The sequence below is a fragment of the Solanum stenotomum genome, chromosome 9 (assembly GCF_019186545.1).
Source record: "Solanum stenotomum isolate F172 chromosome 9, ASM1918654v1, whole genome shotgun sequence".
Classification (NCBI taxonomy): Eukaryota; Viridiplantae; Streptophyta; class Magnoliopsida; order Solanales; family Solanaceae; genus Solanum; species Solanum stenotomum.
In genome coordinates this window covers 15189731-15201908 of record NC_064290.1, presented here as the reverse complement: position 1 = coordinate 15201908, position 12178 = coordinate 15189731, and the positions used below count along the sequence as shown (strand labels likewise).

At 32.7% G+C, this 12178-nt stretch overlaps 1 protein-coding gene across 1 annotated transcript in view; it reads right to left on the bottom strand.

Moving 5' to 3' along the window:
- The window catches only part of LOC125876796 (oligouridylate-binding protein 1-like), a 377725-nt gene that overhangs the window by 250924 nt on the left and 114623 nt on the right, over nucleotides 1-12178 (bottom strand). The window lies entirely within an intron of this gene.

Sequence of the window (12178 nt, the reverse complement as noted above, 5' to 3'; positions counted from 1 at the left end):
AAGACGGACTAAAAATCCAGAGTCAAGATCTCAAATGATCCGAATCAAGAGGCATGCCAATAGTGACAATATCACAGCCACAAGAAGGACAAGGTCCCAACAAGAGTGCCAAGGGATCAAACAATCCGTACAAGTGGGCGAGTTACACAAGCGTCTTTAACGTCTTAAAGGATACCAACACGACAATGCAAAGTGACAAGAGGTAACCAAGGTACCAAGATCAACTTTCAAATATTCCAGCACTTAAAAAAGTGCAAGTACAAGTTTATACATAAACCTCAGTACTTTAACAAAGAAACAATCCACACAACTTTGCGAATTCAGACTCTAGACCAACCAACGTTTCAAGGTCCTTAACTTGTTCACGAGTATATACAACCTTAAAAATACAATTACATAATTTCTTTAACTTTTATTGGATTAGTAATGTTGATGTAATACATGATCTTCATCACAAGTAAGCCTAGAATGTACAAATACAACTATGCTCCCAAAACAGTGAATCTGTCTAGCCTAGTACCTCAAGTCGCAAGTTAGATTTGAAAGGAAAACGGCAAAACTAGACTTTATAACCTTCATGAAAGATGTAACTATATCTCTTAAGGTTGCAAACAAACAAGAATCACCACAAAATACATTTTGTACAAAAAGATATATTCAAAACACTAACAACTGATCATACAGGATTTCTATTTCTGAAATATGGGCAGAACTTTCCCTATGGTGCATCCCATATTTCATATCCATAACAGTTAAATTAGAGTTTTACACAAACATAAGAGTTATAGGTATACGAGTTAGCTTTTTCAATCATATTTATTCATTGTAAACGAAGTTCTAGAGAACGAGATATGCATAAATTATTAAACACTACCCAACTCAGAAATAGATTTCATCACTTACATGTGAAAGGAATGCCATTGAAAATCGATTTATATTCAACATAGCTTTTCATTTATCAAGAAGAGTATCTGAGTCTACCAAGTCAAGCGATGACATTCAACAATATAAGGCACTTCACATTCCATCATCTTCATTCATAAGTATTACGAGAGAACATGTTTTTAATCACAACACCCTTGCATTTACAACATAATTGACTTTACTTTATTAGATTCTCATTCAACTCATTCACATCACATACACAATTAGATATAGTTAATGGCATAAATCAACAACCCACAACAATCTAAACATAATTCTATTATCATCGAATCAAAATCAATATACCCACTTTATGGTGAAATTTAGAAAACTTGGAAAGACATGGATTCATGGAATTTTCTTTCTTAAAAACCATCAACAAACATCAATAATAACATAAATCATCATTAAAAATCATTTAATGCAAGAACTCATGGTTAGAATCTAAATTTGAGTTTTTGCGTTTTTGGAAGAACTTTGAAATCATTTAGATTGAGCTCCTTGAAAGGAAGAATAATCAAGGATAAAGGATCCACATACCTTAACATTCATAAATCCCACGAATTTTGAGAAGAAAACACTTGAAACCTTCAACCCTAGTCTGATTTTGGACCTTGACCTTTAATGGAGTTCTAGAGAGAACTTTTAGGAGAGAAGGGTTTTCTTTTTGAGAAATATGAAGAATGAATTCTAAAATACCATTTTAAAAATTTTAAACCTTTTAAAAAAAAATATCTTAACCATGCATCTTGACCACACGAAATACCATCAACACTCAAGACGATCACAAATGAACCCACGTTAGGCTCTAGTTACTCTAGTTTGTTTTTAGGGCCGTTTCATTATCCCCCACTTGGGAACATTCACCCTCGAATGACACTTAAAACACATTAAGGGTAATGACTCAAGACTAGCAGCCCACAATCAATCATGCAACATCAATATAAGGCACATAACCAGGAGGAACATCAACTCCACATCATTAAGCTCAAAACAAAACAAGAAGGTGGGAACTGCATCTACAAATTCATCAAGCATCAAAGCTTTACATTCTCATTTCATTGGAGGAACTTCATTCTCCAAATAAACTCATGCTCACAAACAACTTCACTAGGCACATTATGCAATTCTTCATAAAAGCACAATTATGCAACATCTTTCACAAACCCATCTAAGTATGCTCACATTTTCACCTCATGAAGAAAATAGACAGATGCTAAATGTACATTTAACAAGAGGAGTACAATTTATGAAAACTCATTTTTTTTCTCATTAAACAAGAATTCAACTAAAACATGCATAACATAAGGAGACCATGGAACTCTCTTTCACACAAGACTCCAAAGCATGCTACCATCTACTAGAAACTCTTTGTCTTAGGCTTGACTATGCACATAAAGAAGGAGGTAAAGATATCAACACCTCTCAACAACTTTACTACTCAACATGCCATCCCCCACTTAAGGAAAAACCCAACTAAGGTCAACATGACATAACCCAGGAACCTTAATCAAGACATTCCCAACCTTCAAGAAATCATCAACATACCGGACCTTTTAAACTAGGAAGGTCCTTATTAAGCAATTCTTGTTCATCTCAACCTTACCAACACCACTCAAAGGTCTCATATGAGTCTACCACATCGGGTCTAAACTCCACAACTCACTACACCTTTTAAAATAAAAACATCACTCAAGCCTATCTCATGAACATCAAAGACACTCAAGGGCCTTACCATCTAGTCACATTATCCCCCACTTGGGAGAATACTCATCCTAGCTCTTCTAAGCTTCACCTTTTTTTTTCAGTTCTAAGGTAGGAGTAGAACCTCACTAAACCTTCATACCCATCACACCTAAGCATTTCTAAAACACCACATTTCACTAACTGTTTCAATACTCCTCCAAACTCATCATAACTATGTCGGATTCTACCAACAACTCATAATCATAAGGCATCTCATTCAATCTCAAGTCAACATCACAATCTTCCACCTCACATCTATCAAGTCACTAAGCCATAGTTGGCATCACAACCAACATTTACTCTCCCTCAACCCTTGCAACAGAAACCTCTCAAGGGAAATCACACTATAAGGACCATCACATAAGGAACCTGGGAAAGACATTATAGAGTGAAACTCTATGGCACGGCTTGAAAAATGAAGAGGTGAAACATTCTTAGCACCTAATAGCCTCCTATTCATAATGTGGCACGCTTTACATTATGAACAAAACTCTACTAGATGTGGTTTGAGACAACCTAAGATCATTCCCAAAACCTTATGCACTGATACCAAGTTTGTCACGATCTGAGCGCACCCCTTAGTCGTAACCGGCATACTCAACCTATTGGATGTCTAATACAAGCCTCTTAGCATTCATTCACCACATAGACTCTAAAACCCACAAGGAATAAAAATCTTTCTTCACACACGAAAAAACTTTCATCAAATAACAAGCGGAAGACTTTCTAGACTTTAGACATGATGTCTCAAAACCATCTAATACTTGAATACAACATTAGGACTAAGCCCACTCAAAACTATAACAAAACTACAAGACATAGAGAAACATGTTGGTTATTGTCCTTGAATCTATGAGGACTCACCAAGTTTTCATCTTCAAACACCTTAGAAACCTATCCATCAACCATGGAATATCAACATCTCAAAAAATCCCTACATTTTAGTCAAACGGGAAATAAAGTGGTTAGCACAATTAAGTACTAAGTATGGAACCATGCAAAAACATGCTAACAAAGACATTTGGTTGAAAGTTATGCCTTATGCCATTTTAGTAAAACTTCATGAACATTGACATATTAGGCATATTATATAACATAACCAACATATAAGACATTAACCACATTATAGACATACTCAACACTTTCACCAAGTAACTCATTTCATCATCCAAGGACTCTTATCTAAAGTTACCCTAAGACACACTTGAGTGAGACATCAAGTGGCCGCCCATAAAACCTCTTCACATACACCTAAGTATTCCTCAAGGATACTATAGACAAAAACCATCATGCTTCAAGGTAACATACTAAGTAACTCACTTCATTACCATAAGCTAATCATTCAACAAATCATTTAGATAATAAGTCAACATTTTTGTTTAAAGTCATTTAGGACACATTCATGCTTTTAGGGGACTTCACACTTTAGTCAAATAGACTTAGGGAAGTCACTTTAGCACTTTCAAAGCCAACTCGTGCCATGTGTAGATAGCATCCCATACTATTACGTATACGTTGTAGAACCTATCAAGTAACTAGAGTTCACACTAAAGGTAACAAGTTTTACATTTAAAGATCCAAGTATCAAGAGCGCTCATAGCACAAATTTCGAAGAGATTCAATAACAAGGCTCACCCAATATGTAGGTCATGTCTTCGCACCAAGCACAAGTAAGTATCAAGAAGGGTCGACGCCCTGTATCAAGAAGGGTCAAAGCCCAATAATCAAGAGAACCAAGAACCATATTAAAAATGGCTTCCTAGTTAGAACTTAAAATGGACAACTTCCATTCTTAAGACGGACTAAAAATCCAGAGTCAAGATCGCAAATGATCTGAATCAAGAGGCATGCCAATAGTGACAATATCACAACCACAAGAAGGACAAGGTCCCAACAAGAGTGCCAAGGGATCAAACAATCCGTACAAGTGGGCGAGTTACACAAGCGTCTTTAACGTCTTAAAGGATACCAACACGACAATGCAAAGTGACAAGAGGTAACCAAGGTACCAAGATCAACTTTCAAATATTCCAGCACTTAAAAAAGTTCAAGTACAAGTTTATACATAAACCTCAGTACTTTAACAAAGAAACAGTCCACACAACTTTGCGAGTTTAGACTATAGACCAACCAACGTTTCAAGGTCCTTAACTTGTTCATGAGTATATACAACCTTAAAAATACAAATACATAACTTTTTTAACTTATATTGGCACAGTAATGTTGATGTAAAACTGGTTCATCATCACAAGTAACCCTAGCATGTACAAATACAACTATGCTCCCAAAACAGTGAATCTGTCCAGCCTGGTACCTCAAGTCGTAAGTTAGATTTGAAAGGAAAACGGCAAAATTAGACTTTATAACCTTCGTGAAAGATGTAACTACATCTCTTAAGGTTGCAAACAAACAAGAATCACCACAAAATACATTTTGTACAAAAAGATATATTCAAAACACTAACAGTTGATCATACAGGATTTCAATTTCTGAAATCTGGGCAGAACTTTCCCTATTTGCATCCCATATTTCGTATCCATAACAGTTAAATTAGAGTTTTACACAAACATAAAAGTTGTAGGTATACGAGTTAGCTTTCCAAATCATATTTATTCATTGTAAATGAAGTTCTAGAGAATGAGATATGCATAAATTACTAAACACTACCCAACTCAGAAACAGATTTCATCACTTACATGTGAAAGGAATGCCATAACCAATCGATTTATATTCAACATAGCTTTTCATTTATCAAGAAGAGCATCTAAGTCTACCAAGTCAAGAGATGACATTCAACAATATAAGGCACTTCACATTCCATCATCTCCATTCATAAGTGTTAAGAGAGAACATGCTTTCAATCACAACACCCTTGCATTTACAACATAATTACCTTTACTTTATTAGATTCTCATTCAACTCCTTCACATCACATTCACAACACAATATCATGGTAATACTCAATTATTCATATAATGCCTTTAAGGCCATGATCATAATACATTCAATAAGTAAACACCTGCACCATAAGTGGATCACACATCAATCTATCACAATCCTAAATCAACTTTACATTAACAATGAAGTTAGGTCAACTTACCATTCTCCAAAGACATAATCATCTTTACTAAATTCTACCACAATTCATCATAAGATAGGTGTAGATAACAATAGAAACCAATAAAACAATTCAATCTAAACATAATTCAATAATCATCATGAAGATTAATTCACAAAATGCCCATTCAAGGCTATGTACCCAATTACTCAATTCACTAACAATTCCACACAATTAGATATAGTTAATGGCTTAAATCAACAACCCACAACAATCTAAACATGATTCTATTATCATCGAATCAAAATCACTATACCCACTTTATGGTGAAATTTAGAAAACTTGGAAAGACATGGGTTCATGTAATTTTCTTTCTTAAAAACCAACAACAAACATCAATAATAACATAAATCATCATTAAAAACCATTTAATGCAAGAACACATGCTTAGAACCGAAATTTGGGTTTTTGTGTTTTTGGAAAAACTTTGAAATCATTTGGATTGAGCTCCTTGAAAGGAAGAATATCTAGGATAAAGGATCCCCATACCTTAACCTTCATGAATCCAACGAATTTTGAGAAGAAAACACTTGAAACCTTCAACCCTAGCTTGATTTTGAACCTTGACCTTTAATGGAGTTCTAGAGAGAACTTTTAGGAGAAAAGGGTTTTCTTTTTGAGAAATATGAAGAATGAATTCAAAAATACCATTTTAAAAGTTTTAATACCTTTTAAAAAAAATACCTTAACCATGCATCTTGACCACACGAAATACCATCAACACTCAAGACGATCACAAACGAACCCACATTAGGCTCTAGTTACTCTAGTTTGTTTTTAGGGTCGTTACACCATGTGCTATGGGAAATACTCATGGTTCGAAACAGGTTGAAACCATCACTTGAAAGACCCAATCTAACATTACGAGGATCTCTAGCAAAATCTTCGTGCAAGGAATCAAAATTCTTCCAAGCTTCCCCGTCAACCGAATGTCTTATATTGCCATCTTTAGGTCGTTCAGTATCATGCCATTTCATATTTGCAGTTGTTTCAGCACACATGAATATTCTCTGAAGCCTAGGTTTTAAGGAAAGATACCTTAAAACCTTTGCAAGAATTTTGGAGCTTTCATTAGTCAAGGGATCATTAACAGTCTTCCATCTAGACGAGCCACAAACAGAGCAATTATTTTCCTTCTCATTTTCCTTCCAAAATAACATGCAATCATTAGGACATGCATGTATTTTTTCATAATCAAGACCCAAATCTTTAATCATATTTTTTGCTTTGTGGAACGACTCAGGTATATGAGCAAATGGAAATGCCTCTCTTAACAGGTCAAGTCTCCAAAGGCCACATTACTCAAACCATGAATGCATTTGAACAAGAATAATCAAATGGTGAAATTCAGTTTAGAGAAATTCTCACACCCATGATATAACAGTTGTTTACCTTCCTCCAGCAATTTAAAAAACTTCTTTGCATCTTCGAATGGCCCCTCTCTCACTCTCTCAAGCCTCAAGTCACCTACAACATCTCTAAAAGTATCATGAAGTAGGCCATCAATATTGTCACGCATGTTGGAACCTTCCTTATTATTATGATCTGGATTATTTCTCGAGGAAAAACTTTCCCCATGAAAAATCCATTTGGTGTACCCTTGCACAAACCCATAAACAACCAAGTAATCCTCTACCACATTTCGATGATGCCACTTACAATTAGCACACTTTTTGCAAGGACACAATATTTCATCTCCTTTGGAAGCTCGTTCAAAAGTTGTATCAAGAAAGTTATTCACACCACTGAAATACTCATTGGTGGATCTCCGAAGACCCATCCAACTTTTATCTCCACTATCCATTTAATATTGAATATCCTATATGACACCAAAATTAAATTACCAAGATAAGAAATAAAAGAGAAGATTTTGAATAGCACACCAACAGATTTGGTTCCCTTAAAAACTTATATTCACCAGATTTTGATCAGTGGCTCTATCTTATTTTATTTAACAACATAAATGAAATGTCTTTTTTCCTTGAACTATTTGTTATACATAATCAGCTATCTACTTAACAATACCTATTTTACCTAGAATTTCAATTAGTTAAAAGAGAATGTAAAAGATTTAAAATCTAAAAACTCAATCTTAAGATAATAAGACACGACAGTAAAGTCAAATGATTTTGACAAATCTAAACACTTAAAAGATGTAATGGATTTCATATAAAAAAATACAAAATTTCATATTATTTTGTCAAAGACAACAACCTCACTCAAGAAACTAAGCAGCACATGATTGCAAGACTCCCCCTTGAGAGGCTGAGTTAATGTTCAAAACCTTATGCCTAGCTCAACCAGACCCAATATCTACTCAATCAGTTCTAGAATCAACAATGGTCACAAAATAGAACATGAATCAGAAAAAAATAGTAATTGGAAAGTCACATAAAAGGGAAATCTTATCCAACACTCTAAACTTACTATACATGTACAACATTTAGAGAGCACATATATGGGGAAAGAATCACCTGGAAATGATTATAAACAACACAAAAAGAAGAGTAAAAACCAAGTTTCACACACACATCAATGGAAATGAGAATAGACTAAAAAGAAATTGACTACAAAATTAAGAGACAAGGGAATAGTGAATGACTCACTACATAAAAACTTTACTAGTTATAACCTTTTAAATTAAAGATAAGCATAACTAAGCTAACTAGGCAAATTTGAGCTAACAAGTTGAGGGTGTTGTGTCTCTAATTAAAGACTTCTAAATAAATTTAAAGGTAAAAGAAAAGCATAAAAGGACAACAAAACCAAAGTCACTAACCTCACTCAAGAAACTAAGCAGCTCAATCGTAAAACTTCAAATTCATAAGAAAAGGCAAGGAGCAGCCTTAAAGAACTTGGATGTATGGTTAAATGTAGACATGCATATCTAAATCTAGGAGCAGCCTTAGAGAGGTTGAGTTAACACTCAAAGCCTTATTTTGTGCTCAACTACACCAAGGATCTACTCAATGTATTCCAAAAGCAAAAATGATCTTAAAACAGAAAATACAATATTTTTCACAAAATGAATATTAAAGGAGAAAACAAAGAACTACTCAATACCTAAAGTTTTATTCGGTGCTCAAAGAATAAAGAGGTTGGTTTCATAATCAAAACCTTATTCTATGATCAACTAGACGCTAGGTCTGCTCAATGTATTCCTGAACCAGTAATGCTAGTTAAAAGCACCTGGTAACCCTAATGGCAATCATTAAAAAAGCTACGACCTCGAATTTCTGTTTTCATTTCAAGAAGAATACACACCACCACTACACAGTTATGTTCAAAAGAAAAGCTTTCTTGCATTAGTACACTAGGGAATGAATGGACGAGATGGAGTTCACTGAGGCAGAAAGTAACATGAATGATCTGGTTTTTGAAGCTCTTAACTCATAACAGAGAAAATTGATCATGAAATATTTTTTACAATAAAGCATAAAGTGAAAGTTTTTCCAACATTCTAAACTTACAATACAGACCTTAAATCTGAAAAACACAGTCATATGGAATGATTTAACTAAAAAATGAATAAGCAATAACGAACAGAGATTAGTAAATGTAAAATATCTAACATACACCAGATATACATCAAAGTAAAAAAAGAAAGAAAAAAATAAGAGAAACAGGAACGTTACCTCTTTTTAAGCAGTGAGCTGAGCTTGATGACCAACTTGTAGTTTGTCCACTAAAAATTTTAGACAAGAAGGAAGAAAGTATAAACTTAGAGCTTGAAAATTGTACTCGAAAGAGAGAAACAAAATCCATTAATGCTCGACTTCAATGACTTTTGGAGTTGAAAAATACTTCAGTTCATTTTATTCTTAGAAAACTGTTTGTCCTGTTCAAAAACTTGAGATTTTTCGATAGATAAGAATTATCATGTAGAATGAAGAATCGAAACTCATCTTTCATAACATTAACTCTTCCTAAACTGAGAATTTCCATCTAAACATTTTTGCAGAGATTTCTCAATCTTCACCAAAATTGAGATACACACTCTAATGCATAATAAGATTACATTATAAACATAAACTCTAGCAAAGAACATCTACTTCACCTAGTGATATTTTACCTTTTATTTTATTTTTACAATTAATAAAAAAAAAAACTCTTTTGGCGGGTGTAGTAAAATTAGTGGAAGGAAATAATTGAGGGAAAGAGTTTGGCGGAACCGTTGCAATAGAGTACCTAAGGCGACAGTTTGTAGGAACCGTTGCAATAAAAGATACTATGGCAACGGTTGTCGCACTAATGCAACGATTTACTTCTTAAAGTGTTTCATTGGGTCCATTTGTCTATTGCAAAGGTTATAACCGTTGCGAATTACTATCTATTGCAACGCATATTTAGTTGTTGCTAAATAATTGTTGCTACAGGTTTTCTAGTAGTGTAGTAAAGTTATCAGCTATTACAATTTGTCAAATTACAATTAGCTACAAAGGTTTATCAAATGCAAAAATTAAATTATAACAACGATAGTAACTAACTATTCTCTAATATATTCTTCTCATATTACACTATCAATCTCTTTAACAAATAAGCATGATTTTAATGAAGAATTAGATATATAAAATTATAGTTGGAGTTATAATTATGTATAACTTACATATATCCCATAGTGTAAAACCTAAATTACCTTCTATCCCTGTTCTTTTTCTAATTACACAAATTTCATGTTTTTTAGGCATTTCGGATACATAATTAAGGATCCGGATGCATTATTGTTGAAGCATTATGTATCAATTTGTTGCACTTATTAAGGGGAAAAAAGGCTGAAAAATCAAATTAAGATCTCATAGTATCCATCTGTTGCACTAATTAAGGGGAAAAAAAACTGAAAATCAAATTAAGATCCCATAAATTGTGCTATTGCATTCCAAATTATTGTCTAGAATTCAATCATATTGTGTAACAAACCAAAAAATTCAAAAATTAAATTTCTTCTTCTTGTTCATCGTTCTCTGTATTTCATAAAAACTTTTGTCGAAATTTTGGATAAGCGAGATGAGTTATGAAGGATACAAAAGTGATGAAATAGTTGTTGGACAAACGATTTCTTTTGTGAATCTTCAAGTTCATCGAATATCCTTTCGATTTTGATTCAAGATTGTCGAAAATTTTGAGATTCAAAATTTTTCTCCTAGTTCATTGAAGATCCTTTCCGTTTTGATTCAAAATTGCTGAAAATTTTGAGTTTCAAAATTATTCTCCTAGTTCATTGAAAATCCTTTCAGTTTTGATTCAAAATTATCAAAAATTTTGAGAAGATACATCATGAAGATCCTTTCAATTTAAATTGATAATTGTTGTATTTCTACTAGATACATTAAATAAGAAAGTGTTGCCCATAAGATTTTAGGTTTGAGATTGATATATTATTGTTTGGTAATTGTTATGTATCAGATACATTTAGTATAAATTCAAATTTACGTATCATAACTAAAAAATTAGTGCATGATACATTATTATTTATGTATCTTATTTTGTTTGAGAAATACTATAATTTAAAATTTAAAAAAAATACATTATACATGTAATTGTTCCAAAATAGCTTTTTTTTTTTGTGTGTGATACATAACATAAAGTTTATGTATCAAGTACATTTATATTGCATAAAACAAAGGTTATTGTAGTTTTGTTAGTATTATCATTGATCCGATACATTAGAGTTATGTATCAATACCTCAAATATGAACATTATACATTGCATAAAACAAAGGTTATTGTAGCACTAATGTATCGGATCAATGATAATACTAACAAAACAAAGACTAATTTAAGACTCAAAATAAACGAGATACATTAAAAATTTGTATGTTTGATAGTGATGGACGTGCAATGGCAGATCCAACTTTTATTTTTGGACGTTTTTCAATAGTAAATGCATTAATTTTTCAAGAAAAAATTTCAACGACGATATGATTAACTAAAATTGCAAAGGTTCAATAAGATTTCAATGGGGGCAGGGGGCAGAGGTAATTTTATTTTTATTTTTTAAGATGAAAAAATTAAAAAAATAATAATAAAAGAAATCGAAAATTGAGTGATGGAAAGAAATCTACCTCTTGAATAATTTGAAATCATTAATTGGAAATAGAAAAGATTTGAAATTTAAAAATAGATTAATTGATGTAATTATAGAGAGATTTGTGGCGTGAAAAAAGGAAGGAAAATCATGGGTATGAGATTCCAAATTAATGTATCCGGAAAAGGGGATGATGGGAAAAAAAGAAGGGATTTTTGATATTTTTTAAAATGGTAGGGAAAATAAAAAAATATGATAATAAATGGTGTGTAGTTAAATAATTTTTTCTATAATTAATGAACATTTTTATAAATATAAAAATTTGAGGTAATTTTTAAAAATCCAAAAACTAAATTTTGACCCAA